The 24,607-nt window shown below is 44.3% G+C and overlaps 2 long non-coding RNA genes across 2 annotated transcripts; one reads left to right on the top strand and one right to left on the bottom strand.

The window, feature by feature from the left end:
- Window positions 1-8,957: 8,957 nt before the first annotated feature.
- Window positions 8,958-15,865, bottom strand: LOC135326475 (uncharacterized). The gene is made up of 3 exons (XR_010386857.1): window positions 15,758-15,865; window positions 15,000-15,566; window positions 8,958-14,430 (listed from the first exon to the last, which is right to left on the bottom strand). It is a non-coding gene; the product is annotated as an uncharacterized LOC135326475 (long non-coding RNA).
- A 6,682-nt stretch (window positions 15,866-22,547) lies between these two features.
- Window positions 22,548-23,740, top strand: LOC135326448 (uncharacterized). The gene is made up of 3 exons (XR_010386838.1): window positions 22,548-22,614; window positions 22,875-22,967; window positions 23,677-23,740. It is a non-coding gene; the product is annotated as an uncharacterized LOC135326448 (long non-coding RNA).
- Window positions 23,741-24,607: the final 867 nt, after the last annotated feature.

Genomic DNA, 24,607 nt, shown 5'->3' with positions numbered 1-24,607 from the left:
CTCTCTGGTGCCCCTCCTTAGCCATGTAGAAAGCTCAGCAGAGGCCCACCAGTACTTCCAGCACCCAAGCCTCTGTTCAGAGGGTACTTGTGTGTGTCGCACACGCAGGAGTCCTGTACTCCTCACCAAGCAAATGCCAGTCAGTAGAAAGAATGTGAGACAGCAGAGTACTGCTAGGGCTGTCTTTGAACGGTCGGGTCCTGCGGCTTTCAATGCAAAGCGATCTTCACAAAAGGGCAGAGAAAGAACAGGCCGTTCAAGAGGCTGCTTCTGAGTTTCTTTCAATTCCTGTTTAAGCATAGCAGTCTAAATGATAATTGCTGCTAAGTTGCTTAGAGGCTTATCTGAAGCCAAAGCTGTAGAGATGCTTTTTAAAGAAAGTAAGCAAACTGTTGTTGTGATAGAAAAGCCATATCCAGTAAACAAAGTAATGGTGTGTAGAGAAATCAATACAGTTTTAGGTGTGCAAATTCTTCACGATAGCTTTCAGTTTGATTCTTCTAACAGAAGCAATTGATCCATTATTTTTTAGTGCAACATTTCACCAGAAATTGTTTAACTATATTCCACCTACCTGGGAAGCCATATGCTGAAATTTCCCAAAATCTCAAATAGCAAGCCAGAAAAATGATCTTTCATTATGATCTATACCTCAAATACTCTATGTCCTTTTGTGATAATCAAGTAACTAACCTATAAGTTGAAATGTACATGATTAAAGACATACTTTTTGAGTAGAAAGAGCAGAAAGTCGTCCATCTCCTTCTTAAAATTCATTACTGTCCAGATACGACTGAAGAATTTTCAAAATCTCTCATCTTCAGAAGTATCTGAGAAGTTGCATGTGATCAGATTTTGATTAACATTTTCAATGTTTATTCTGTAGTTAATAGGGCCAACAATCATTTTATAATAATCTAACAGTTCCAGCACTGTCCCAAGGCATTGGAAATCTAGACTTTCACCAGGTTGCTGAGGATATTCACCCAAGTTCCTCAAATTTGGGAGAGTACCCTAAGCACAAGGGTGAAAACATTGTTCAGTTTTCCCATTGAAAATGCACAAAAATGCACCACTGTATAGCCAAGACCATAAGAGAAGGTAAGAGAGATCAGGCATTTATCTGAACAAGGGCTTTCCTGAGAATTTCTGACCTTATTGCTAGATTATTCCTATTTTATCCAGTACTGTTTAATATAAAATTGCATGAACAGTGCTTGGAACCATGCTACCTGATTTTCGTAGTCTGTATTTCACAGCTGATGACCACAGACTACTTATTAGACATTTCAGTGCTGAAATTAGGCAGCTAATTTGGTCAGATTTTGTTTTTTCTCTTAAGAGATTTCCATAGGTTATGTGGTTCTTAGTGACTGGCATAGGGTTCTTCCTTGTTAACAGTCTTATTCTCCTGGATACAAAGACTAGCAGAATATCACTGTGTTTCATACAAGAAATATTTACAGTTCAGTGACAAGTGAATTTAATCTTCATAGGCCACAGTCTCAACTCTAATAGGCATAAGCACCGCAGTTAATTGTTATTACAATCACTGTAAAATTAATCTGAAAAGCTCTAATCTATAAATTACAAAAGAAAAAAGAAACCCTGAAAAATGCTACCTGAAACCTCTCAGATTCCAACACTGGGCAGCTCAGAAGCTTATCTAATGCAACAACAGAAAAATAAGAAACTCCTTCAATCCCCCCCACCAACACATTCTCCTGCGGAGATCAACACTGACCATGATCTAATGAAAAATATTTTCAATAAATACCTCTGAAGGAGTACATCGTGTTCCTTACATTTAATAGATGAACAAAAGGCTGAAAATTTCTTAGAGCAAAGCTGTTCAAAACACAGCGATGGGGTCCACAACTTATGTAGTTCTGCATAGTATCACCGTATAAGAACAGAGTTTTGATAGCAGTATCTAGTACAGAAATAGCCTTTTAACTCAATTATTCACTCCAATTATTAGGAAGAAAGGGTTTTTGTTTGTTGTTGGGGGGGGAAGGGAATTCAGTGGGGAAAAAAAAAGACAGAACAAGTTATGTTTGATAATTTGGGAGGAATTAAGGCTTTTTGAATCATGAAGTTCTCTGTGATTGCTAGCATGAATTAATAAATATATGTATAAATAAACACAAACAAATCTGTATTATGTTGGATTAAATGCTAGAAGGATATTTGCATGTGTCTTGGTCCATACAGTTCATTCTTGTCAGTAGGTCCCATTATATTAGTAAATGATTTTTATGTAGTACAAAATGAAATACCATTTCTTACTTTATTCCCTGGTTACACATTATTTGGGAAGGGAAAGATAAGAATGGTTCTGACAAAACATCTTTTTGTTGTGGTGGGACTGATGTAAATGAAATCTGTGGTACATCAGTACGTCTAGTTAATTAATGCTACGAATCATGATAAATTTTTGTTTATTTCATGCTCTGTTAACGTAAAGCAAAAGTAGCAGAAATGAGCTTTCCTCCTGTGTCAGAGAAGCAAAATTTAACCATGAATGCATGAATCCCCCAGGAACTAGCAAGAGCTCAAATTTTAAGTGCAGTAGGAGTCATGCTGCTTAATTCTGAAAGCAGCATATAATTCTATTGGTTTTGGTTGATACACGGTACCAATGATGAATATCTCTGGAAAAAAAAAATCGTTTGTATTCTAACACATATACTTTGCTATATAGGTACACGTTAATAACTGCATATGTTGATTCATATAACAGCTCTTAAAAATGTATAGAAAAAATGTGTTCTCATTATAAAAAGTTGTTGGGAGAATAAAATAGATGAATCTCATGAAATCATGAAGATTAAAGGTGGAGAACTATTACATCAGAAATATCACCATCATGGAACTTTAAGAGCCTACAAAATCTGTGAACAATATGGTGGAAAACATTTTTCTTTCAGTTCAATTAAAGATATGATGTCTTTAATAGTAAATGCAATTTAAAATACAGATTTCCTTGGAGAGATGTTTATATAAGCTACTTACATTTCAGGATTTCTCTCTCGTAAACTCTTATCTTCACAGAAAATTACTTGCATAAGGAATAAGTCATCACTAAAATCAAATAAAAATGCCATCTATTTTGGCCCCTGTGATGCTATTAGTCCACTGAAAGTTAAAGCCTACAGGTCTCTAAAGAAATTATTGTTCACTTCTGGTTAATCATTGCTTCCAGTAAGGATTTATTTCAATTTATTTTATGTATTTATTTCACCAAAGCGTAAGGGGCCATTTAATTACCTCTAAAGACTGTGTCTTTTTCTTGCATCAGAACAATCATCGGTTGTTTGCTCTGCCCTGATCTTATAATCGGATCATCACACCAGAAAAGCAGCCTCTGCCAGCTGCGACCAGGACTTTCAGAAATTACACCACTGACAGCCCTCTCCTGCTACTGTGAAAATTACATTTACCTGCAGTGCTGAAGCGCTAGAGTCATCTAACTAAATTTGTGTTTTACAATGTAGCTGTCTGCAGCTGAGCCAGTTAACCTTTGCTTACTGAACAGGCATTGGAAAAAACACTGTGTAAAACAGTGTAACTCACCTTGTTCTGTCCAAAAAACATATGAAATACATCAAATGAATCTAGAAGTAACGATTTCTTTCTATGAAAGGAATACAGTGTGACTGTGATAGGTGTAGATGTCTACACACAGGCACCTAAAGTTTAAATGGGACCCAGCCCATAGCCTTACTCTAAGGTTGTGGTGGAACTAGAGACGGCAAATGGGCTGACTCTGCTGAACTTACTGACTAATATAAACTTATTTCCCATAGAGCATCCTGACAGTTTAAACAAAGTTGCTTCAAAATGATCTTTTATGTTGTCCTGCAGGGTCACCCCAACTATCTTAAGAAGGGCAAGAAGGAGGATATGGGCAACTGCAAGCCAGCCAACCTCACCTTAAATTCCTGCAAAGGTGATGGAGTAATTAATCCTGGGTATTATTTCCAGCCATGTGAAGGACAGGAAAGTGACTGGGAGCAGTCAGCACAGATTTACAAAGGGGAAATAGTGCTTGATCAGCCTGATCCCCTTCTGTGACGAGATGACCGGCTTGGTGGATGAGAGGAGAGCAGGGCATGTTGTCTCCCTTGGCTTCAGGAAGGCTTTTGGCACTGTCTCCCATAATATCCTCATGGTCTTGATGAAGTACAGGTCAGAAAAGTGGATGATGGGACACAGTGCATCACCAGCAAGTTTGCAGATGATACAAAGCTGAGAAGAGCAGCAGATACATCAGATGGTTGTACTGCCATTCAGAGGGACCTTGACAGACTGGAGAAATGGGCAGAGAGTGACCTCACGAAGTTCAATAAAAGGAAATGTAAAGGCCTGCACCTGGGTGGTGGTGGGGCAGAGTAACTCCATGCACCAGGACAAACTGGGGACTGATGGGCTGGAGAGCAGTTTTGCAGAGAAGGACCTCGAGGTCCTGGCAGACAACAAGTTGGACACAAGTCAACAACAGCCCTCGTGGCAGAGGTGGCTGATATCGTCCTGAGCTGCATTAGCTCCAGCTCCAGCCTGAGCTTAACAGCTGCACTAGGAAGAGTGTTGCAAGCGGGTTGCAGGAGGGGATCCCTCCCCTCTGCTCAGCACTGCTGAGGCCACACCTGGAGTCAGGCTGGGTCCGGCTCCTTGCTCCCCAGTACGAGAGAGACATGGAGCTACTGGAGCGATTCCAGCAAAGGGCCACAGGGATGTTTATAAATATCTGATGGGAGGGTGTTAGATCACAGCATGTGTAGAAGAGTTTTTAGAGAATGTCTTCAACCAGAAAGACTCAGAACATATCTTGTATTTACACTCTCCTACCAGCACCGCTTTGTCTGCCTTGTCCAGCTGCGGTGTCCTTAAATGATGGCAGCTACAAGCAACTTTTGCCCCTGGTCTCCAGGACTGGCTCTTTAACAAGTGTTGTTCGTTCTGGTAGAGCCCAGAGTGACCTGCCACTGACTGCCTCAGTGCGTGGTGATGCACATAGTTGTGGTACGATGCCGAAGTCAGCCTTGTTAGCAAGACTGCTTGTGTCATCAGAAGACAAATACACAGCCTCTTTAGTAATAAATCCAGACAACATGTTTAGTATTTTGATTCAGTGAATTATTCATATATATGACTTTTTCTGTAAGAGGGGAGTTGAGAGGTAATATTTATCTTACCAAGCTTACAGCTGAATTAGTCACTCAGATCACTGCTTATCATCACTGGAGAGAAACTCGTAGAACACAGTTATTATTATCTTAAACATTTAACATTAACATTACCTATTCATTGCCTACGTCTCTCCATTTACTGTGAGGAGAGCTTAGTTTGGTTCAGCTGTAGACATTCTGCATTGCTTAAAACTGAATTAAGAGAAATAAATATTAGTCACATAAAATCAGTGGGACAATTAAGAAGCTTAGAGGTGAGCTGGTTTTTGTCAAAACAGTGTTCTGAACCAGAATTTTATGTTAGCTAAAAATACATTTGTAATTTTATTTGAGTAACTGGCTTCTACAAACTCTTTGGTGTCCATATGAATATATATGTTTGTGAATGCAAAAATAGATCTCTGTGTGTGTGCATGTGTGTATGTATAAAAATTCACTAAAATCTTCATTAAAGAATATTTTATTATGCTTTATAAATTAGTATATAGAGCTTATCTCACTGGGATTACTCTTAGTAGTATCTTAAATATTTTTCTCTCAGTAGAAATAAAGAAATAAAGCTTGGCTGATTGATAGCTTTTTACAGTATTAGTCTATTGACTTACAAGGCATCATTTCCTCCACAATTCCATCTTACTACACAATTGGACTTCTTAAACCCAATTCTTTCAAGAGTTTTTTGCCTACTACCTAACAGTTAAGAATTGCATGGAGAAGAGGCATGGAAAGGGAAAGGGGAAAGAGAAGGGGAAGTGGAAGAGGAGGGGGAAGGGGAAGGGGAAGGGGAAGGGAAAAGAGAGAGAAAGAGAAAAACGAGAGAGAAAGAGAGTGGGGACATGACAAATCTATGGAAGTCAATGGGATAAGGATCATGGATCTTCAATTTTTTTTTATAATCTCATTTAGCATCCCAAATAATATTTGCTGAAATTTTAATAATAAATGAAAGCTTTGACTTTAAGAAGAGTCTGGTACTGTGTGTCTTGTACAGATATATCTCAGGATTATGCTTCTAACCTGAACATTAATATTCATAGAGAACTCCACTGGTGTCTTATTCTGTTCTATTACTGAAGCAAAGAAAAAAATAAGAAATTATTTTTTCATTTATATTACTAAGCTTCAGTACACTTCTATTCATAGAACAGTGTAAAGTACCCTCAGGTACCTGAAAATGAGGCCTGAGAATTTTAGTTATCTGTTTGTATTTCGGGGCATTCAGTAGTAATGATAAACCATTATACTGCAGGATGAGCTGGTCTGTTAAAGACATATTGACATTCGATAAAAGTTGTCTTCATACAACAACTCTGAATAAAAAAGATTCTATGTTTATGACTCAGTACTTAAGCCCTTTCATAGTAATCGTAAATCTTTTTTCTGCTTTCCCACTATCTACTGAGATTTTTCACTTGAACATTCACCAGCATTTACAAATTGAATGTATTCTGTTCAGTAAGTTCAGAAACTGATTTAAAACCGTATTAGATGGCAAACGCAAGTAAGCACTAATATTGGAGGTCATCGTTGCTCTCATTGATTCACAAGTGCTATCTTGCTTATCTCTAAGTGATCAACACAGAAAATTCCTTCCAAAGTTTAGTCAGATTCCCTGGATTAAAATCATTCAATTAGAAGTATTTTAAATGAAAGTTATTAAGGTAAAATTCATTTTAACAGCAACACAAAAAAATCATGTGCAAATTCACAACTTTCAAAGAGTAATGAAGACAATTTAAAAATAATTTCTATTTTAGAACTGAGTCTAATGGATTTAATTCTGTAAATTTAGTGCAAACTTACAAGTGTTGCATAGGATAAAACTTAGCCCAGGCAGCTTACATTAGATTGTTGAACCCAAAGCCCAAGGAGAAAAGTTTTACTAAAACCTCCCAGGTAAAAAACAACCCTGTGGGAAAAACAAAGCAAAACAAAACCCAGAAACCGAAAATAACACTTGCCAAATTCAGAAGAACAGGAAACGACCAGTTATAGCTTTTGCTCTTCAACCAGAAAGGTAGACTCTTAAAGATACCTACAGGGCTTATTTTATACTTTTCTATTGCTCTGTTCTTCTCTGTCAATGCAGTACTCAAGGGAGGAAAAAACACTTACAATTTGTTTTTACAGAATCAATAACATGCCCATTTATTCCTTTTCTCAGATTTCTTTGATTTTTTTACTGTAATTTCTGTATGTTTCTTTTTTTTTTATTCATCCAGAGAATCTCAGAGCCTCATTAAACTCTATAGATTTTCATGACAGATATGAAATAGCCAAAACACATTGGATTGACATTAGGTTTAAAGACAGGGATCACATGCCTAAAAGAGAATATAAATGTATCCTGCCTATATTCTCAACCACTTACACTTTTTTATTTGTTAATTATGATATTTTGCCTATATGTTAACATATAATATTACTAGGATCAAAATAAATAATAGTGTTATGCTCAAAATCTTGTTTATGGGCAAAGAGGAAACATACCTTACATATAAAGCCAAGAATTTAGTGTTAATATAGTGGGAATCTTAACGGTCTAAATGCAGGATCATTATTCGTCCAGAAGAAATTGTTACATGAGAAGAAGGGTTCTATACACCAAAAAAGCCTCAATAATAATAATAATAATAATACTGTTAAAATTGTTACACTTCAGAGTTTCTACCTCTTTTCCCAGTATTATGTTCACCCTTCCGCTGCTCCGTAGGTCCTAGGTCTGTGGTTCATTTATGGCGGGATGACGGTGGGTGTTAGAGCGAGCTGTCAGCATCTGGGCTCCTTCGCCGGGAGGAATATGATGTTCATGGTGATGGTTTCCTCCTACTCACTCTAGGATTCATCTGCGGCTATTTTTATATGTTTTCTAGTATGCTTTTACATCATTCTTTCTTCATTGGTCTGCAGCTCTGTGTTGGATATGAATTTCTGGTGTTTGGGGCCTTTTACATAAGTTAAATGTGCATTTTTTGTTGTCCTGTTTGTTTATCAACCTATGGTTCTACCGTACAAAGATAAACACAAGTAAAATAAAATAGCCATCGCCATCCGGGCAGTTAGAAAAACTGCTGCCCCAGCTAAGCCGAGGGAAGCAGAGCTGCAGGCGAGACGAGTTCAGACAAAACTCGGGCCAAGCCTGACCAGCCTCAGTCCCGAGGCTGTGCAAACTCAGTGCGAAGCTTACGGCCAGGAGCTAGCAATGCCCATACTGTATTACAGGGTAACAGTAAAATCTCTCAAATTACAAAAATTCAGATTTGTTTTATAAAAACAAATTTAGACATCTGAACTGTCGACGACCACACATGAACTGGAAACTCGGAGTAGTTGAACGATAGGTGAGACAAGTCCTAAAGCAGCTGTCTTCTGATGTGTCTGACTACACTTAACCTAAATAATCTGGGAATTTAAATTGGTTCCCAAGTCTGGCACACACCACTTTGACCCATTTACTCCAGTGTTTGACAGAGACTAAACCTGGGTTCACCGCCTAGGAGGCAGCCAAAACACATCTAACCTGGACCAGGCGAATCCTTGTTTTCTCTCCTTTCTGTCACCATTCCCAGCAAATCTATGTACAACCCGAATAAGCAGCACATGCCGAATTTGGGTTCTGACTCAGGTGAGAGTCAGAATCATTTACCAATAGGTAAATGCAGCAGAGATAAGGCATAAGGATTCACATACACCACATGCTTTTTATGTTTGATATGAATATTACTCTTGTTTTTGTTATGCTCAAAATTATGATTATGGATAAAATTGAAACACAACTTTTATATTAAGACAAGAATTTATCAGCAGTTGCTGATTTTTGGAAGAGTTGAATTAGCTCGACAGTGGTGGCTGCAGTGATGGTTGTACGAGGCATCAGAGAAAGCTGGCTGAGATTTCTGTGAACAGAGGCATGTGCTACTTCTGGATTTCCATGAACGCAGGTGGTGCTAAATGGTGCACTGGTGTGAATAGACCTTATTGACATATCCTTGAAAACCAGGTAGAAATGTTTGTTTGTGTCACCTTTCTAGTCAAAGCTTGCACACAGAAAGCAGCCACAATTTGGTCCTAAGTCTATCCAAACTATCTCAGAATTTAAGCAAAATCTGCTTTTAGCATATTTTTAATTGAAGAATAAGAAATTAAAATCATGAAAAGACAATGCGTATAGCTGTGCTAATGATTTTTTTTATAAATTCAGGGTGAAATATTTCAAATCACATTAAAATGAAATCAGACATGTCACATTTAAAATATACGTATATGATTTTCTGCTGTTTTAATTCATTATCAGTACACAAAACGCAGTATGAATACATAGGATCCCAACACTGAACAAACAATATATCTGAACCAGCAAGAAACCCTGCTTAAAACACAGATTGCCCTGCTGAAGTCCTGTTAACCCCAAAATATATGTGAGATTTCTATGTCTGTAGCAAAAGGTCAGAAAAAGAAGAAAAGAAGGTGTGTTTTGACTAATACATTGACTTAAACTTTGGCTAGTGTGTCATTTTTTTGCTATGACATGTAGGGACTACTTTATCCGCAATCAAATTTCTTGAATGAAAATACAGTATGCAGGTGCTATAAAAAAAGAAATAATATGGTCAAAGTAATAAAAGAGGTAAAGTTCATACATTTGATTTGTTTCTCATATTGCTCATATTTACTTTATTGACCAGAAGGGTGCAATTGGTCAAGGGTTGTAATTTTTAAGCTCTTCATATTGATATATACATATTGTGTGTATATGTGTATATATACATATATATATATATATATCTATAAAAAATGTTGAAATGAATTTTAGCCTAGATATTATCTTCCTTGACAGCTAAGAAGAAAGTCTTTCCTTTAAATAGTGTTCTTCTCACATAGCTGTTTGTGGTTTGTAACACAGAGGTATACATGCACACAAGGGAAGATATTTAGTTATAGTGCACACAGGGCATAGTTTAAAGTGGGTTTAAAGAAGAGTAACATTTATTTTTGGTGGCTTTTTTCTTTTTTTGCCCTCCCATGAACATTTGGATAAACAGCAAACAGCTTATCAATTGTTGGATTTGTTGTGGCAAAAACCTGTGCCGTAGGGCTCTGCGACCCAAAAGGAAAGATAATGAAGTCGGTCAGTGAAATAAGATAGAAGTAATTGAATCGATTTTTTCAAGTAAAAAACAAAACAAGGAATCTGTAAGTCTGTTTCATGATTTTTGACTTTCTCTGAAAAGCCTTCAAAGGCGGTTATAAAGGTCAGGTATCTACACACAGTTAGCCATTTTTGGTAATCTGTGAAAATTTGTGGTTATTCTTAGGAGGAATCCTAGCATTTTTAATATGTCTGACTTTTTTTTTTGTCTGCTGATAGATGACCCAGTGTATTAGCGTTAACTCAGCATTTACAATGGAATGCAGTGAGCGTTTTTTGGGAGGGGAGCTGAGTCTGGGGGAAGGGAGAAAGGAGGGGCAGGGAGGAGGAGATTCTTATAATGAAGTTGTGGTGTTAAAGCTGAAAAGTTAAAGGTAAAATGTAACAGCTTGTCATAATTATGTTTCATATTGGCAGGTGTTCTGAACTTTCTGTTTGATAACTAGACATACAAATTTCAGCTCTTAAAGCTTTGCAGCCAATTTAAGGGCTCATTTATTTCACTGACAGCAAGATGTATATGTTGCCTGGCAGAGTGGATGTCTGGGGCCAAATCCACCAGTTTGTTGCTTGCTTGTCTCACGGGAAGTAAATAGTAGCAATTTTTCAGCATAGGCATACCAGCACAAGGTGTTTAGCAAATAAATGAGCATAAGATGACCTGTGGTGTCCTGAAATTACTAAAATTCATGAATAATAAAATGATCTATAGCTTGTTAGCAGAGGGCTATAGCAAAGGCTAATTTGCAGTCACTGAAGCTTTACAGGATAATTTGTAACTTTTGAAAATTTAATGACTTCATCAGCTTTTACCAGTTTTTCTTTTTACCAATATAATTGTCTGAAAGCTACCTTCGGCAGAGCTCTTCTGTCTAGATAATATCACAATCACCTATGTCATCACATTATGAATACTTAACGGACTTTATCTGAAGAACTACTTCTCTTTTCTTTTATCTTTCCTTTCATGTCTGTATTACGGTAACTAACAAAAATGTGTCTTTATCCTATGAAGACATACTTTTCATTTTGTTAAATCTTCTTGACATGGGAGACAGTTATAAGAAAAAAAATCAGTAGAGTAATGCAAAGGGAAGAGGAATTTAAAACATATATATGTTAACATATACATAAATACATATACATATTTGAGCAAACTATAGCTCACTGGAAATACACTGAAAGCACCCTAAAACAAGATCAAAGAAATCAGATGGAATCTTAAAGGGCTCTGCACATAACATATCACACATATTCAACAGCATTTAGTTACGGCTTTGTCAAGGAAAAGAGGGACCTGTGAGTTTTGATCCTCGATCACAGTGTTTATTTTTAATTAGATGAGATAGTCACTAACCCATGCATACAGAAATAATCAAGGGAACAGGGACCAAAACCACAGCTGTTGTCTCCTTCACCTGAAAGGCTGATCACTGAGTACGCTGTTCTTTCGTCCTTCCAGATTCAAACATTTTGAATTCTTTGGTGTCTTAATACTCGCTGTCTCCTACGTACATTACAGTTGGAGCCAGATTTGTGTTACCTTGGATATTGCTACATGAAAACGGGATGTAAGCCAATAGTCAGGCATACTTCAAAGTGAAGACTGTGGTTATGTTAAGCATTGCAGGAGTGCACACACTCCTGCAGCTTATAATTTGCTTTTCAAATGGTGACACTGTTTTAAGGCCTCTGAATTCTCTGTGTCACCTATCTCATAGGTTTCCTGGGCACATTTAGAAAAATATGCCCCTTCGCTACACTTTTGTGTGTCCCCTTTCTACATAAAGATCCCCACCCCTCGACGGGTATAAATATAACTACAGGTTGACGGCACCTTTTTCTCACCTAGTGCCATACCTTTGAGAAAGAAGAGATCCATCTAAAACTAGTGAAGAAAGTCCTATGCCAGGATTTATACGGGACTAACTCATTTCAATACCAAATGTACCTATCAGAGGAATGTTCCACCTGCAAAAACATACATTTCTATCAGGAAATATTTGAACGTTAATCTAGAAAAGCAAAAATAGAAAATGGGAGCATCCCCTGTGCAATCGCTACTTTTTTAAAAACATACTCTTAGTTAGGGAAGTTGAATTTTTAAACCATTAAAAAGTAAAGATAATTAACATCATTCACATAATACAGAGAAACAGCGATATTCGTCAGATACTTTTTAAAGTGCTTTAAGGGGATACTTACGAAGAGAATATTAGAAAAAGAGAAAGTACAACTGGAATATAGCAATATCTGGAAAATACAATTTAAGGAAAAGAGTATTCAAAGGAGGAAAGGGAAAGATAAAATAAATGAAATAAGTAGCTAGTGCACTTATTTTACAATTTTAATTCATTTTTAACCTTTGAACACTATTGAAGGCAAAAAATTGCAAAATTTATTCATTTATAGAGCCTTTTTAGTTTATTTTAGAAGTAGTTATTCTCTGACAATGCAGAACAAATCTCTCTTTTTAAAATATTTTTGATTTATGATTTAAAATTAATGACTTAGAAAGTATCATTCTACACAATATTTATATTGGTCTTCAAGTATTATATGTTGAGAAATCGCTGTATTATATGTTGAGAAAATATAAGATAGATCATGTGCAACAACGGGTTTCTCCAGATAACGGGCATCCTGAAGGAAACTTTACATAGGTAATCACAGTGACCTTGCTCTCTGTGGACAGTGTTTTTTGTAGTCAGAGCATATGGACCATGTACTTAGTCCCAGAACTTCAGAGTGGGTGCTTAAATCACAGTAAGTGGGAATTGCTCCTGAAAAAGGAGCTCAAATCACAGTAAGTGGGAATTGCTCCTGAAAAAGGAGCTCTTTTTTTTTTTTTGATTTTGTTTTATCCCCATCTCTGTCAAAGCAGTGATGTATCCTTCTGAGTTTTCTTGGGTAGAGGAAAAAAAAAAAAGATTAGGGACCTTGATCATATCACCTTCACTAGTCTGCTACTAAAAAAAAACTGAAAAAAAATCCTATTTCATCCCCTTACCATGCTTCCCCAGGAACTTAAGCTCTGTGAGCCAAAGGTAGTAGAACAATGAAGCAGTAGTTTAATGTTGTTTTTATGTTTAAATAAATTATTATCCTCTTTCTTTTTTCTGTATCCCATATCTTTTTTGTTCTTTCAGGCTATGAATATGCAGATCAAGTACTCTGTCTTTCTCTTTTTTTCCAGTAGCAAAACCATTAATAATTCCGTATAGGATTCTGACTATTTGGTAGTCTAAGAGCAGCTGTGAATTGCCCAGAAAAGATCCACCCCTTGTGGACACCGTGTCAGCATGATACCCGGTGATGACAGTGCACCTGAAGTCTCTTTAGGCTTGAACACACCACAGGCACAGTGTGCTGGGTCTGCCTGTTTGGCTACAGGCTAACCTGGACACAGTTCGCTGGGAGTCTCTGAATAGTCACACACCCAGAAGGCTGAAACTTGTATACATATACATCTCTGGAAACCGTCTTTTTAGGTTGTACATACGCTATAACATTGCTATATGTCTTGGCTGCAGAAAGTATTTTCTAAATGTGTAAGGTTGTTGGATAACTGCATTCATTCTGAGCTTGCATGGCAAATCTCATATGCTCCATAGGTAGAGAAACAGCAATTAATATTATCTACCAGGATGAGAGAGAGACTCCTGCAGCACCGAGACTGAAGAATAAAGATATTAAATTTTCATACCATCTTAACACCAAGTAATGTTTACCAGCTCATTCAATCTCCTTATTCAAGGTCTAAAATGAAATAATCACTTTAACTGTTCATGGAGAATATTGCACAATTTTGACTATGTGATATATTCGTGATCTAAACCAGAATCCATTTAATCAGTTACCGAATCAAACTTGAGATCTAGGGTGGCTTTTCTATCGAGGACAGCGGGATGCGTTCCCGACAGAACTTTATCAAGGGTTCTCACCACAAAGGTCTGTCTTAGTTACTCTTTTTTGCACTAAGCACAGACAGCAGCAGTTCACACACCAGCACGAAGCCCGGCATCACAGCCCTCGGAAAGGAAGTCGACTGTGCCTGCTCGGTAACCCTCAGGTGGGGAGGTGGGCGAACTGCACCAGATAAAAGCATTAAAGCTGTTAACACTCTGGTCTGATCATTCTAATATGCAACATTCCAGCAAGTCAATTTAATGAGCTTAGTGCAGTAAGAGCAATTTCAGCTATTTTCACATATTTGAGTGCTTGAATGTGAGCTATATTTCCTTCTTTTATCTTTTTAATACACCTAATTAAAACTACACAGACTTGGTTAACTTTTTAAAATAGCCACTCTCTACAGAATACTGGGAAAGGAGCAAAATTAGTCAAGTATTAGTTTAAAAAATAATCCTTTTTTTTACCTGATATTTTTACCTGATATTGTGTGGTTTAATGGCTTTGGGGGGGTGGTTGCAGGAAGGGTGGGACTCTGCGGGGCCCTCAGGGCAGGGGTGCCATCCCAGATGCGTAGGGAGCGCATAGGGGTGCCCCACGTGGCTGTCAGCTTGGCAGGAGGAGCCACGGGTCTCCCACCCCACCAGACAGGGTGGGGGGGGAGGGGGAGGAGGAGGAGAAGGAGGAGGAGGAGGGGAGATTTATGAGCTCGCAGAGGACGCCAGAGGAGGCAGCAGGGAACTCACCAAGGGCCCCGCATCCCAGACGAGAGGAGGCATCAGGCTGCTGTGCCGCTGCTGGAAACATCCAGACCCCTGCGCAGCGTACGAGCGCCTGGGGAGATGTCAGAGGCAATGGAGGACCCATCGACACATGCTGCACCAGGGAAACTCATGGCTTTAGGGCAGCTGTACAGGAGGGAGCAGGGCTCAGCGGGGGTTCCAATCAGTTGGTGCCCAGGTCGGCTGGTACCCACAGTCTGTGCCTGGGGGCAGGGGAGGCCTCAGGGTGTCCAGGAGCATCTGTCTTCTACCCATCTTCTTGCTTGCCTAGCCACAATTCTCAAGTAAATAACTTGGGGCTGCACTAATCGTATCTAACTCAAGTTGACCTTAACCCTATTTGGTCCAGAGGTTTTAAACTCCTTCATGACCTACCAGCACTCTCGGGCACGCCTATTGCATCAGGAGCCGTCCTCCCGCCGACGCCGTGCCCTAATCCCGCTCCGGGGCCCGCCTGCCCCCCCGCTCCTCCAGGCTGCGTCCGCAGGGGCGAGCGCACGCCCCGGCCCGCGCTGGGGAGGAACCGGGGCCCTACAGGCGACACACGCAAAAGGGAGAGTCAGAGCCGCGCTCCGGCAGACCCGGCGCCGCGCAGACCCGGCGCGGCGCGGCCCCCGGCCCGACTCCCCCCCCCCGCCCCGCCGCCTCCACGCAGCGACGGCCCCGGCTGGCAGGACACAGCCCGACACCCGCGGCCACCCGAAGGCACACGCTCGCCTCACCTCGCCTCACCGCGGCCCCCACATGCTCGACTCCAGCGCGCCTCTGCCCTCGCCCGCCGCCGTCCAGCCAAAACACCCGCCCTGCTCGCCGCCATCTTGCCCGAGCGCGAGGGGCGGGGGGAGCGCGAGGGGCGGGGGGAGCGCGAGGGGCGGGGGGAGCGCGAGAGGGGCGGGGGGAGCGCGAGGGGCGGGGGGAGCGCGAGGGGCGGGGGGAGCGCGAGAGGGGCGGGGGGAGCGCGAGAGGGGCGGGGGGAGCGCGAGAGGGGCGGGGGAGCGCGAGAGGGGCGGGGGGAGCGCGAGAGGGGCGGGGGGAGCGCGAGGGGCGGGGGAGCGCGAGGGGCGGGGGAGCGCAGCGCGAGGCAGGCCAGACCCGCAATGGCCCCACCCTCGCGTGGTCGCAGCGCCGCGCTGCAGCCGGCCGGCTCCCGCGCGCTAACCGCAGCCCGCCGCGCCACCCCGGCGCTCAGGCCGAGCAGCGAGCGCCCCGAGGCTGCTCTGCCCGCGCCCGAGAGAGCGGCGGGCATCAGCGAGCAGGCGCTGGGGCTGCCCCGGGGAGAGAGCGCCGCGGAGCAGCTCCGAGACAGCACTGCCCGTCCCCGCGCCCCCAGGAAGCACCGAGAAGGAAAAGCCCTCTCGGGAAAAGCGCTCCCGGTCCGTGAGCACCGGGCAGGGGGCACGAGCGCGGCCCCTGCGCTTACCCGTCCCCGAGAGAGCGCAGAGTAGCGGCCAACGCGGCGACCGGCAGCGCGCACGTGTGCGCCGGCTGCCCGCAACGGTCTTCGTACGCAGCGGTGGCCGCCGGCGGCTGCAGTGCTGCCTTGTCGACACGCGAGGGCAGCCGTGAGCGCGCCGGAACGCAATGCGCATGTGATTTCCCCCTCCCCCCCCCCGCGTGCAGTGCCGCCTTTCAGACACGCGAGGGCAGCAAGGAGCAGGGCGCAGCGCTTTCCTGCCCCCCTTGCAAAATACTCGCTAGGCAAAAGTGGCTTGGGCTCCTCCCGAACGCTTACCTGGCTTCATTACTACAGCTATTAGGAACCGAAGTGCATAGCCTTCTAGAAAAGGGAACGACCGTCTTTTCAGAACTTCCCGCGACCCCAGAATTGTCACTGCCTTGCATCAGCAGCCAGCTTCTTCCAACCCAGCCGCAAGAAACATTTTGCCTTCCCGGCAGAACTTTCTGCTCCCCGGGGGGTCCAAAGGAAACCCGTCACTCACTACTGTCTGTCAAAACGTACCGGAAGCCCTCAAATACAGGACAAGACGCCTTCTCTAAGGAAGCTGACTACTAGGTCTGCTTCACGGCAGCTTCTCCCCAGTATCAGGGCCCACTCAATAAACAAAATAGGACGAGAAATGTCTTAATCTGCTCCAAGTGCTTTCGTAGAAGAGAACAACATCAAAACGAGGTATTATTGCATTTAGCCTCCACTACACGTGCTACCCCAGCGCCACTGTGACTGCTTATTAGCAATAGCAATTAACAACTATGATTAGTGGTTTGATTTTCTGTTAGTCTAAGTATCTGATGTTCTTGTACATGCTATATTAGATTTTTGTCACAGGAACAGTGAATAAACAAGAAGCCACTGTCTTACCATGTGAGCAAAATGAGAATTGTGAATACAGTTCTGTGATTAAACATTTGGGTGGGGGGGATGTCTGAAAGTTCCTGGCTAATGAATTCCCAGGAGTTGGCTGATGAGAAGAATAATTTAAGATTTCTTTAATTGATATTTTTTAAACATTTTAATATGTGGATCTAAATGGAAGTTGCTTGTAACTCAAAAATCAATTTTTATATTTTAACATTGCTATCTGTAATACTTGTACATTTAAAATATATTAATTGAAATGCACACTAACTGGAAAAAAGCTTTAGGCAACAATAATAGAATGCTGTTACTTTTTTTTTTACATTTGATTGGAAATATGCACAAAAATGTATTTCCATACACAGAAAAAGAAATTTTCCAGAAAATATGTTTACAATTTTATCTTTATTCACTGTCATATGAAAATTACAGTCACATAAGGTTGTCTTCTTGTAATCTATTGAGAAATACTCTATCTCCAGGGTATGGCATAAGCCTCTTTTTCTGAGGGCATCGACATCATGGCAGAAAAGAAAGAAAGAAAAGAGCCCATCAGCCCAGGTGACCACTCCATCTCCGGTCGCTGGAAAATGCCAATTGAACAGAAAAGGAGGTGTGAGAAGACGCGCAGATACCGTCCATACTCCTGACCACTCCAGAAGTAAGACCCACGAACGAGTGACTGAGCGAGATGGGGAAAAGTGGCTTTGTGGGAGGGCAAGGAGCCTGCTCCTGAGCCCGTGCCCACCTCTGGTGCCATCCCCCAAGGGAGGGACTGCCTGGGACACCAGCCCGCAGCGGTCAGCAGACGTCTGTGAGGTGTGCGTGGGACGCGGGGGTGTCACAATGGCCTTGGCTGCCCGCCCGGGCGTCTGGGGAGGTGGGGTCTTCAGTGGCTTGCTCCTTCACCTGTGAGGAGGTAGCTGGAGCGAGCACTGCTGTCCGGAAGGAATTCCTTCTGAGATGAAGAGATTACGATTGTGGTGGGGTAAGGGCCACTCCTCAGTTCTTTATGGCAGGCCCACAGAGCTCCTCCCGTTCGGGGCTGTCCTCTGCTCGATTTCTAAATGCCTGATCTCGACCTGGATCCTCCTGCTGTGAACTTCTCACCCAAGGAACTCATCCACAAAATCCCTCGGAGGGAAGGGAAAGGAAGCAACCAAGGCAGAGTCGTTTTTCTGCTGTGTCTCCTCGGCACACTGCAGACAACTTTGATGCCATCTACCAGACGTCAGGCCTGCCTGCCTGAATCTGGTGGCTCCAATACGCCCACCTTTGGCTGGGTAATAGAGGCACCTGCTGCAAACCAGCTGGTCTTCTGGTGTTAGCAGTGAGGGGAGGAATTTCCCTGAAGGCTGGGGAGCCGTTTGACCCTGCCTGATGCTAGTACCTGAGGGCAGGTAATCCTCAGCTTGTTTCCTTCCAGGTCGCTTGACTAAAAGAGCTTCCCGGGTGAGACCTGAGGAGCCTGAGGATGGAGGCGTGGATGCAGAGTCTCCTCCTGCAGCCACCAACACCTTGCCTGGCTCTGTGGTCTCCTTTCTGTGCCAACTGCAGGAAAATGAGGTAAGGGAGTGGCAGTTTCAGTGGATTCCGCCTGAATTCAAGCACTTGGATTCCGAACGTGCCTGGCTCAGGCACCAGGGGATGTGCTCTTGCCACATGGTAAATGCACTCTCCTGCAAACACCGCATCACAGAAATGCAATTTTTGCCAGTCATTAGGAGACAATGCTACTGCACATCATCCTTTCTCACAGAAGGCAGGAGTGCAGTAGAGGACACGGCCAACCTTCTGGTCATTTGCTCTCCCCAGGCTTCCTCCTTTTGTCGACATATTCTCTGAAAACTTCCTGAGCGCAGCAGTAGTCCTACACCCACCCTAAGCCCCCGGCCACCTCTCTGTCTGGGCTGCTGTCTGCGGCTCCGACCATGCTTTGATCTTTGTCGACTTCTCAAAGACAGTGAAACATAAACATAATTTGAGAACCAATCTGTGCAGGGAAGGCAGATCTCCCGGTATGATCCACAAAAGTTACCCCAGGAACTTCCCTAAGGAGCCGGGGGAAGCCTGTGAGTCAGGCCCTACCAAGGAAGTCTGGAAATGCCATTGTCCCGTGTATTCCTTTTGCCCCCGGCACTTTGTTTGGTCTAGAGGAGCTATGAGCTCTTTGGGGCAGCAACTGTGTGGTTGCAGAATATCCAGCAGAGTGGAGGGAGCTGTGAAGTTGGGGAGATCCTTACCAGAGCAATGGGTGGATCCTCCGTTTGGCGAAACACTTCCTTGTGAGGCTGGTCACTCAGCTACTTTCTAGGACTAGATCCTCGAAATGGAGCTGTCTGCATGATGCCGTTTGGGAAGGCTGTACGGACCAAGTGCTCTACGACATCCTGGTCATCAAGGAGAAAGAAGTTCAGATGTTCCCTGTTCTGATTTGTCCTCAGGGTAATCGGGTAGAAATTTACCAGGAACTGGGGAGAATCCTCCAGGAAGATGGCGACCATTTGGAGAGAGATCTGTTAAGCCAATTAATAACATTGGCTTCAAGGGATTTGAGAGTGGCAAGCTTGTTCTCTTCGAAACTAGTCAAAGCATCCTGCCTAGAGCCCTGTTGTCTGGAAAGCTATAGCATGACACCAAAGATCTCCCCTTTGCCTTAAGAACCAATGACAGTCCCCAGATCCCACTATGGGAGACTCTTCCTCAGGGCAGCTGACTCCTTGAGGGAAAGGGCCATATCCAGCCAAGCTCTTGAGCAGGTGCAACCTCTGAAGTAGCTGCCCTGTGTAAAGTGGCACTGGGCCTTTGGCTGCAGCTGAGGCAAGCAGGCCCACGACTGCTGTAACAAGCATGTCTGTGCTGAAGGGAAAGGCTCCAGGCAGGGAGGCAGAAACTCAGCCTGCTTCCACACGGTTGGCCATTGGATTACCGTTCTTAGGTAGTCATCCTGCTTTGAGGAAGAGGCATGGCGAAGTGCCAGTCCCTTCCCTGCTGTACCCAATATTCCATCTGGCCTTCTGTGTGGAGCGTGTTCGTTGCTGGAGCCTTCTGGGAGCTTCTCTGTTCCTATTCTCCCGCTGTCACAAAGGGAAGGGAGAGGCAGCAGTAGCACAGAAGGGCAAATGGTCAAACTCTTTCTTGACCAACAAGTTTAGGACTGCTGAACTGCTTACCTTTCACAAAGGGGCAAAGCGGTGGCAGCCAAACAAGGCAGGGAATATTTATCACTGATGGATCTCTCTGGAGAGATGACGTTTCTCTCACTCTTCCCTTCAACATGGAAATGTAGAGCTGAAGTCATACAGCCATCGTTGGCTAGTTCCATCTGCCCCGCTGCCTCAGTCTTTCCTGTGTTGATGGTTTTCCTTCATGGTCCTTTTGTAGGGTGTAACGGATGTCGTGCAAAGAGCAGCAAGTGACATCCTGGTCTCCCTGGCCCGCTCTCACTTCCTACAAGTCATGGAAGAGCTACAGCGTCATCTGAAGCCTGTGGAGGATATCCCTCAGGAATTTGTTTTTATAACCCTCAGCAAACTGGCCACGAGCTATGGTACGGCAACTTGGGCTGCATGCTTTGGTGCTGGCTTCTTTGAGCAGCGGGAGAAGGGTTTCGGTTGTTGGAATATGGGAGGGCTACAGGGTTATGGCTTCCACATCTTTTGCTGCCTGGGAGCAGTCGGAAGTGGTGGCTTTGTCCCCTGAGCTAAGTGCCCTAAGGATGGGACCGTGGGAAGACCCAGCCTAGCGGAGTTCTGCTCCACTCTGCTTCCAGTCCCACCCTGAAGGGCTTCCCTGCTCCCATCCCTCGGGGAAGGGCACCCTTGCTGAACAGCTTTCCTGACAGCAGGTTGTTTGCTTTCCCTCTGCCCTTCTCTGCAGCACTGAGCTGCATCCCGTTTCTGGAAATGACCTGGAATGTCATGTACACCATGCTGGGGCGAGTACAGAGCAGCAGGATGAAGCAAGCCTTCTGTGCTGGTAAGTGTCCACCTCTAGTGCCAGGGCTGCACTGGGATGCAGAGGGAAGGGGAAGTTAGTGAGCGGCAGTCGGCACCCAAGTCTCTTCTCTCTCAAGCTGCTACTGCAGGTTCTGAACCTCTAGGGAGCTCCAGCCCTTTAAAGCTCCAAACAGTCTGTACAACATAAAAGAATGTCTAAAGCTCAGGAGATGGCTGTGGCCAGGAAGGGAATGGAGTTGTTGGAGTTTTACTACTCAGCTAATTTTACTACTCAACAGCTAATCTTGGAGGGGGGAAAAAGGACTAGCAGGAACAAGGAGGAGAAGAGGGAGGAGAGAAACAGCTTAGCATTTCAAGGAAGGCATTTTCAAACATTTCACGCCTGCCCCAGAACCCAAAACTGCTCTGGAGCTAAGTGCTGATGAGCATGGGACGGCAGTTTGAGACAGGCTGGAGTGATAATGCAAACTCTTCTCTCTGGGACATACTTGACAGAGTGACCTTTCTCCCCATCTTTCATGCAGTTCTGGAAACGTGGTCGAAAGGGGTGACTGTTTACTTCCAAGACTGGGCAAAGTGCTCCTTCCCTCGAATAGGGGAAGCCCAGCTTTGTGAGAAGACATACCCTTTCTTCTGCTACGTGGTCAGAAACTGGCTGGACTGTGAAGAGAAGGAGGTGAGACTGGCTGCCTTTGTGGCCCTTTAGCAGCAGCAGCTGCAATGCTGGAGTTCACCTGTCTTTCTGGGGAACAGTGGTGTCACGTCAGGAGAAGTGCTTTCCAGGGAGGAAGCAGGTCATTGAGGCGTTGTCTAGAGCTGGGAGCCTGCTGCAGCTCGACAGTGTGGAAATGCTGTGGGCCAACAGGCAGTGTGCCTGGAGTCCCACTTTGCAGCCTCGCGATGAACTAGTGAGGCCAGGCCGGGTCTGGAGAACCGCCGCTGGGAACCAGCCAAATTCCAGTGGCCTTTGAGCCCCAAGGGTCTTGGGTTTAGAAGAGGGGAAATGTTCTCTCTCTTCTCGAGCAAGACCGTTTCCTCCAGAGGAAGCTGGGAAATGGCTGTCTTTGGGAAGGGGGAAGTTTGTGTCTGGGGGATGCTGCCTCCTAGAGCAGAGCTTCAGTCGGAGCAAACAAAGGTCTTCTGTCTTCCTTGTGTGCAGCTCAAGGAGGACATCATCAGGGCTGTGGCAGCTATGATGGGCCTCCTCCTTCATCAGGAAGAGTATCAAGGGCATGTGTGCGACCAGCTCTGCTGGCTCTTGGACCAGTATGAAGAGGTCCAAGATGGTTTTCACGTGACCAAGGTGAGGTGTCTGGCAAGATACGATGTGGCTGCATGGGTCAGGGTGAGTGTGTGCTGGGATCAGGGAGCTGTGGGAGTTCCTGGAGGAGCTGGGAACCTGTTAGAGAAGAAGCCAAGACAGTCGCACACAGATGGAGGGGGAGGCTTGATACTGCCTGTTTTTTCAGGGCAGAGAACAGCCAACTGTGGAGGCATGCTGTCCTGTGTTAATGAGCTGCTCTCACTCACAAGCCACCCTCTCGTTTTCACTTTTTCTTGTAGCGTCTCAGGCATTTCTTGGAAGCTGTGGAGAAAACTGAGCCCTTTATCCCCAGGGAAAGAGTTTTTATCATCTGCATTGTTGTGCACAACCAGGTAAGCAGGGGCTGAACATCCTGCACTTCCCTCTGGGTTAGCAGGTCTGCCTCTGGTTGGCAGGAAAGACCCATGGGGTGGCAGGGCAGAGTTTCCCTCCTTTGGGCTTTTCTCATACCTTGCAGTCAGGTCCATACAGCTGTTGAGGCCCCCATTCCGGCCAGGTGCCCACGGACTTTTCCAGGGCTGCTTTGCCTGGTTCCAGGGACAGCTCAGTTCACAAAGGAGTTTCCTGCTCGGGCAGAGAGCAGGAGGAATCTGGAGCCCAGAGAGCTGAAGCTGAGCCTTGGAATCCCAGCCAGCCCTTGTATCCTAACGGCCTTTTGCTGCTGCGGAACTGACTGGAACTCAAAGGTTGCTCTTGCCTCTAGGGCGTAGCCTTTGTTTTGGCTGTGGGTCCCCTGTCGTAGGCTCAAACTCCCTCTGGAGCGTTAGAGTGGAGCTGACAAGACGCTCAGGAAGGTGTTCATCTCTGACTCCAGGATCTAGAAGCTGTCTGTCAGAGCACAAGCTCATCTCTGGCCTCTCCGTAGAGTTCCAGAGAGACAGAAGGGTGGGGGGGAAGCAGAAGACAGCTTTGAGAGGACAGAGCACTGTCCTTCTTGAATGGCATCTTTCCCTGTGAGTCCCCAGGGAGACAAGACCTCATAGGAGCGATTCTTTTCAGTCTCTCTCAAGACTGATCCTAAAACGTACCTCATTCCCACAGCTCTCGGATGTGACCAAGAAGCACCGCATTGGCCATAAAACAGAGCTGTGCCACTGCATGCTGCTACTAGGTAAGGAGAAAACAGAATTTGGCTGTGGTTTCTTTGAAACTCTCCTGCAAAGCTCTGCAATGGGAGAAGAGCTTGATTGTTAACCTAGAACATGATTTCTTCCCTCCAGCCCGAAGCTTCCCTGAGGAGACCATGGAGTTTCTGTACTCACAACTGGAGGCTGAGAACGAGGCTTCTAGAATAGCAGCCCTGTCTCTGCTGAGATTCTTTGTTCATTGTGACTGTAAGTAACACTAGGAAGAAAATAGGAGGAATGATGTACTTTGGCTGAGGGACTACGAGCAGAAACAGCCAAGAGCTGAAGCCATGAACTGCCAGAGCCTGATCAGAGGAGGTGTTCAGGCTGTGCAGTTGGGCTGTGGTAGACCAGACTCCTCTGCAACCTGAGTGCACAAGAAGTGCACACTCCCTGAGGTATCTCAGAAGTCGCCCGAGTCCCCTTCAGCTCTGAGAAACAGGCCAGCAGCCTTGTCAAAATCCATGGAGGGCACACGCTTAGTGTGGACCAAGCACCTTACCATGTTTCAGCTGAGAAAGGGTGAAGCACAGAAATGCGTGGGTGCTTACAAAGACTATGTTACCCAAATGAATTGTAGTCTCCAACCGTATCAAACCCAGCCGAGCAGTCTGTCTGGATAGTTATTGACCACGCTTCGTCAGGGGTGACAGCTGAAGCTCAGTAACACTCCGAGCATAAAGAGTAGTGAATTCCAGTGTGGATCCCATTTTTCTAACTCTCTGTGTTAGGCAGTCCCTGTTGCTCCTGGCTTCTGCTGCTTCCCCTGAAGTCAGATTTTGGCCCCGTGCTTTCTGTCTAGCTGTCCATGAGAAAGCAGAGACATTTTGACAGTGCTCTTTTGG

This window comes from Dromaius novaehollandiae, unplaced genomic scaffold, assembly GCF_036370855.1.
Source record: "Dromaius novaehollandiae isolate bDroNov1 unplaced genomic scaffold, bDroNov1.hap1 HAP1_SCAFFOLD_64, whole genome shotgun sequence".
In the NCBI taxonomy this organism is placed as follows: Eukaryota; Metazoa; Chordata; class Aves; order Casuariiformes; family Dromaiidae; genus Dromaius; species Dromaius novaehollandiae.
This window is presented reverse-complemented; position numbering and strand designations above follow the sequence as displayed.